We start from the raw sequence: 6410 nt of genomic DNA on the forward strand, positions 1-6410 counted from the left end.
TAAGGAAATAATAAATCAATCAAAACCAATACAGTGCCAGGCATGATGGTGCATGCCTGTAATCCCAGTAGCTCAAGAGGCTGAGGCAGGAGGATCACAAGTTCAAAGCCAGCCTCAGCAATTTAGTGAGGCCCTAAGCAACTCAGAATAAAAAATAAAAAGGTACTCTGGCCAAAAAAAAAAAAAAAAAAAAAAAGGACTGGGATGTGGCTCAGTGGTTAAACACCCCTGGGTTCAATCCCCAGTACCAAAAAAACAAACAAACAAACCAAAAAAAAAAAACCCATTCAGTGCTCAATTTGGCAACACATATACTAACACTGGAATGATACAGAGAAGATTAGCTTGGTCCCTGAGCAAGGATGACACAAATTCTTATTTGTGTGTTCCATGTTTGTAATAAAAAGGGAGGGGGAATCTCATGAAAATAGAAGGAAGACCAGTAGAGCAGAGGGAGAGGATCAAGGGGAAGTACTGGGGAATAAAATCTACTAAATTATGCTATGTGCATGTATGAATATACCACAATTAATTTTATATATATAGCTCACTAATTAAGATAACAATAAAAGAAGGGATATCAATAGAGTAGAGCAAGATGATTGAGGAGAGGAAGGAGGGCAGGGACAGAGAAGGTACTGGAGAATGAGATTGATCAAATTATGTTATGTGGAAGTACAAATATAATGCATAGTGAATCCCACTATTATGCATAATTATAATTCATCAATAAAAATATAAAATAAAACATTAACTTAAGAAGAAAAAGAACAGGCTCAACTTGATAATGGAGAAGTGGTTTAAGATGGTTTTTTAAAAATCAGATGAAGAGTGTTGGCAATAGAAAAGATTTTCTTTGCTTTTTGAATGACAAAGAATGTCTGAATTATTTGCTTTTGTTTTGTGGAAAGGAATAGCAGTACTGAGAAAAATTTCTTTTGGTGGGTTAGGTAAAGAAAGGCAATAAATTTGAAGATTTTTTTGTCTTTAAACAAAAGCAAACTGACTCAGAACCAGGCAAGGTGGCATACACCTATAATCCTGATGACTCAGGAAGCTGAGGCAGGAAAATTCCAAGTTTGAGACCACTCTGGGCAACTAACGGAGACCCTGTCTCAAAATAAGATTTAATAAAAGGACTGGGGATATAACTCAGTGGTAGAGCATCCTGAGTTAAATCACCGATACCAAAACAAACAAACAACAATAACAACAAAAACAACCCCACAGTGACTCAGAACTGACAGATATTAGATATTAGAATTATCAGAGAGGGATACTAACACAGTTACTATTATAATCATATGTGAGATATTACAATATAATAAGAAACATATGTAGTCTCTGTTCCTGATTCCTAGCACACCGCTAAAAATCCTGTAATTTCCAGAGTCATGAGGTGAGACTGTAAGGGTCCGGCGAAACGTCGGAGTAAGAGACCACAAGAGACTGTCTTATGCAACAACAGAAGGGTGGGTTTATTTGGAGCCCTATGCAACAACAGAAGGGTGGGTTTATTTGGAGCCCTAGCATGCTGGTCTCCAAATAAACCCACCCTTCTGTTGTTGCATAAGACAGTCTCTTGTGGTCTCTTACTCCGACGTTTCGCCGGACCCTTACAAGACGCAGCTTGTTATTCATAACAAGCCCTTCAACCATACCTGAGTTTATACTAACGAGGTGGCCCTTGGTGGGCACCTCAGTAACTTCAGAGTAGAGGCTGGTTGCCAGAGAAAACCACCAAGTGATTAGAAGACCGGGGCCTCTTGGGAAGGGAAAGGAACTGGAGATTGAGTTAATCACCAATGGCTGGTGACTTCATCAATCATGCCTATGTGATGAAACCTCATAAAGACTCTGTGTTGGTGAGCACATAAAGATTCTGGGAGGGTGTTCCCTCCCCCACATCTCACCCTATAATCTCTCCCATTTATTTCTTGCTGAGTCATATCTACTTTAAAATAAATCAGTAATAGTAAATGAAGTGTTTCCTGAGTTCTGTGAACCATTCTAACAAATTATCAAACCTAAGGAGGGGGTCAGAAGTCCTGGAGGCCTGGGATTTTTTTTCCTTTTTTTAGGAGGGGGTATTTAGGAGCGGACCAAGGGGTGCTTTACCACTGAGCCTCATCCCAAGTCCTTTTAATTTTTTATTTTGTGATGGGGTCTCACTAAATTGCTGAGGCTGGCCCTGAATTTGCAATCCTCCTTCCTGAGCCTCTTGAGTAGCTGGGATTACAGGCAGATGTCACTGCCACAACTGGCTGGGATTTTTCAATTGGTATCTCAAGCAGAGCCAGTCTTGTGGGATCAAGCCCTTAACTTGTGGGGTATGACACGAACTCTGAGTAGTGTCAATTGAATTGAATTGTTGGACACCCAGTTGCTGTCTGGAGAGTTGGAGAACCATTGTTGGTGTAGAAAAATCCCCACACATTGGCATCTGTAGTGTTTGTGAGTAAAAGCAGCTCAGAGTCTGACATATGTTCAAACACTTAAATAGAGACATTGAGGATATAAAAAGTACCCAAATCAAACAGTTACATGGCCTGGTTGAAAATACACTTAAGGAATTAACAGCACATTAGACATTGCAGAAGGAAAATATATTTGTCAAATTGAAGCACAGCAATTAGAAAATACTAAAAAATAAAACATAGAGAAAAGGACCCAAACAACAAAAAAATGGGCCAGGGATGTAGCTCAGTGGTAGACCATTTGCCTAGCATGCATGAGGCACTGGGTTCAATCCCCAGCACTGGAGAGAAGGAAGAAATAGCATCAGTGAGCTGAGGAACAAACAGTGTCAAGCAACATAATATATGAGTAATTTGGGTCCAAAGAGAGAAGACAGTCAAAATCCTGTCCAAGTTTTTCAAATTTGAAGAACTCTAGAAGCCTAAAAATCCAATAATACAAGAACCCTAAGCATAGGAAACTACACCTGTAGTGGCACCCCCTTTCTCCACAGAAAAGTCTTAACTGGGTCTCTCCAGAAATCTTCACCATGGCTGCATTTAGGACTGTCAGCAGAAGAGTCTCTACAAAAGAGTTTAATGTAGATAAACTTCCAATTTTCATGTTGCCCTATTTTACTTGGCCACTGGCTAGGAAGAAATCAGCACCCCCTTACTAGTTTTCCACAAACATGTATCCAGTAGTTTGTAAAAATGTGTAAACAAGGCCTCTGGCCTTGAGCTGGGGCTTCACAGAGATGTCTACATTTCTACAATAAGAGAAGTTACCAATTGGGCTCCATAGTAAAAACTGGCAGGGGAAGGAAAGAAAGGGGAGAAGAAGCTCTCCCCTTCTCAGGTGTTGTCCTTGAAGGGTTAACTTTCCCAAAACAGTGAAAGAAAAAGCTGCTTTTATGTGAACTTCTGCAGACTGTGAACTTCTGAGCCCCTCCCCTTACCTGCTAGGTATCAAGTTCTGAAACTGTCTGAACTCAGGGTTCAAGGGATTAATTACAGCAAAAGCTGTGCCCTCTGAACCTGGCTGCAGCCAAATAAAACTGCTTCCTGCCATCTTCAGTGCCTTGCCTCATCTGTCCCTACAACACACCAAGGTACATCATAATCAAATTGATCAAAACCAGTGCTAAAGAGAAAAATCTAAAAAGCAGACAGAAGTGGGAAGGGACCTCTACACAGGAACTATTATGGTTCAGATTAGGTGTCCCCCAAGAGCTCATGTGTGAGATAATGCAATAAAATTTAGAGGTGAAATGATTGGGTTATGAGAGTCTTAACTTAATCAGTGCATCAATCCCCTGATGGGGAATAACAGGAGGGAACTGTAGAAAGGTAGGGTATAGCTGGAGGAGGTGGGTCATTGGGGATGTGCCTTTGGGGTTGATATTTTGTCTGTGAAAAGGAGAGCTTTCTCTCTCTGCTTCCTGGAGCCATGTTCCCAGCAGCTTTCCTCCATATCATGATGCTCTGCTTCACCACAAGCCCTAAGGAATGGAGCTATCCTTCTATGGACTGAGATCTCTGAAACCGTGGGTCCCCCCCAAAAAAACTTTTCCTCCTCTAATTGTTCTTGTCAGGTCTTTTAATCACAGCAGTGGAAAAGCTGACTAAAACAGGAACAAAATTAGGACATCAAATTTCTTGCTGAAGGTAATACAAGCAAGAAGACAAGAAAGCCAAGTGCAAGCACACCTATAATTCCAGCGACTCTGGAGGCTAAGGCAGGAGGATCACAAGTTCAAGGCCAGTCTCAGCAACTTAGCAAGGCCCTAAGCAACTTAGTGAGACCCTGTCTCAAATAAAAAATAAAAAGGGCTGGGGATGTGACTCAATGTTAAATCACCTGTGAGTTCAACACCTAGTACCAAAAAGAACAAAAGAAGACAAGATTTTTTGTTTGTTTGGCATCAGGGATTGAACCCAGGGCCACTTAACCACTGAGATACATCCCCAGCCCTTTTTTATTAATATTTATTTTTTAGTTGTAGTTGGATAAAATACCTTTAATTAATTAATTTATATATTTTATTGGTGCTGAGGATCAAACCCAGGGCCTTGCCCATGCTAGGTGATCACTCTACTGCTGAGCCACAGCCCTAACCACTCCTGAGCCCCTTTTTATATTTTATTTGAGACAGGGTCTTGCTAAGCTGCTGAGGCTGGCCTTGAATTTGTGATCCTCCTGCCTTAGACTTCCAAGCTGCTGGGATCACCGGCATGTGCCACCATGCCCAGCAAGACAAGGTCTTTAAAGTAGTGAAAAACAAACTAACGTTCAGCCTATTAAATTATTAGGTACAATGGCACATGCCTATAATTTCAGCTACACTAGAGACTGAGGCAAGAGGATCCCAAGTTTATGGCCAGTCTTGGCAGCTTATTGAGACTCTGTCTCAAAATAAAAACTAAGTAATAAATTAAAAGGCCTGGGGATGTAGCTCATTGGTAAAGTGATTCTGGGTTCAATTTCCAGTACAAATAAACTGTCAGCCTACAATTCTATACCCATTAAAATACTTTTCAAAAAGGTGAAACAAAGACTTTTTTCCTAGTACTGGGGATTGAATCCAGGGCCTTGCCCGTGCCAGACAAGTGCTCTACACTCCCAACCCTTCCTTCATTTTATTCTGAGACAGGGTCTCCCTGCGTTGCCCAGGCTGACCTAAAATTTGCAATTCTCCTGCCTCAACCTCTCAGTTAACAGGGATTACAGGCATGCACCACAATACCCAGCCTAAAATACTTTTTCATACACAGAAAATTTATAAGAATTAATTACCCACAGATCTGCACCACAAGAAATGTTAAAGGACATCCTTAGGCAGAAAGAAAATGATATCAGATGGAAATCAGGATCTACACAAAGGAATGAAGAGCACTGGAAATAGTAACAACATGGGTAAAAATATATGATTTAAAAAAATATTTAAATATCTTTAAAAGGCAATTAACACCTAAATAAAAATGGGGCTGGGGATGTGGCTCAAGTGGTAGCACGCTCGCCTGGCATGTGTGCGGCCCGGGTTCGATCCTCAGCACCACATACAAACAAAGATGTTGTGTCCACTGAAAACTAAAAAATAAATATTTAAAAAAATCTCTCTCTCTCTCTCTCTCTCTCTCTCTCTCTCTCTCTCTCTCACACACACACACACACACACACTCTCTCTCTCTCTCTTTAAAAAAAATAACATACTTTGAGGTTTATAGCATGTAAAAGTAAAATGCATGATAATAATAGCATAAAGTCTGAGCATAGAGAAATGGAAGCACACTATTGTGAAGTTCTTAAACTATATGCACATAAACGGGATTACTGGTGCACCCTGTAATCCCAGCAATTTGGGAGGCTGAGGCAGGAGGATTAAAAATTCAAAGCCAGGGCTGGGGATGTGGCTCAAGCGGTAGTGCTCTCGCCTGGCATGCGTGCGGCCCGGGTTCGATCCTCAGCACCACATACAAACGGAGATGTTGTGTCCGCCGAGAACTAAGAAAAAAAATGTTAAAATTCTCTCTCTCTCTCTGTCCCCCTCTCTCTCTCACTCTCTCTTTAAAAAAAAAAAAAAATTCAAAGCCAGGCTTGGCAATTTAGTGAGACTCTGTCTCAAAATAAACAAGGCTGAGTGGGGATATAACTCAGTGGAAGAGTGCCACTGGATTTAATCCCCAGTGCCACCATTAAAAAAAAACCTATATGAAAAATAGTATATACCACTTAAAGGTAGATTTTGCTAAGTTTAAGATGAACAATAGTCTCCCTTTATCTGAAGTTTCTGTTTCTAGGATTTCAATTACCTACAGCCAACTATGGTCTTAAAATATTCAAAGGAAAATTCCAGAAATAAGCAATTTTACAAGTTATTTTTATAACAATTCATGTTTTAAATTGCATGCCACCTCACTCTACCTTGCCCAGGACATGAATCATCCCTTTGT

General features: G+C 40.5%; 1 non-coding gene across 1 annotated transcript; it reads left to right on the forward strand.

Annotated features, from left to right (window-relative positions):
* Window positions 1-290: 290 nt before the first annotated feature.
* Window positions 291-398, forward strand: LOC113200352 (U6 spliceosomal RNA). Its single transcript, XR_003303042.1, has one exon. It is a non-coding gene; the product is annotated as a U6 spliceosomal RNA (small nuclear RNA).
* The last annotated feature ends 6012 nt before the right edge of the window (window positions 399-6410 follow it).

Source organism: Urocitellus parryii, chromosome X (assembly GCF_045843805.1).
Source record: "Urocitellus parryii isolate mUroPar1 chromosome X, mUroPar1.hap1, whole genome shotgun sequence".
Classification (NCBI taxonomy): Eukaryota; Metazoa; Chordata; class Mammalia; order Rodentia; family Sciuridae; genus Urocitellus; species Urocitellus parryii.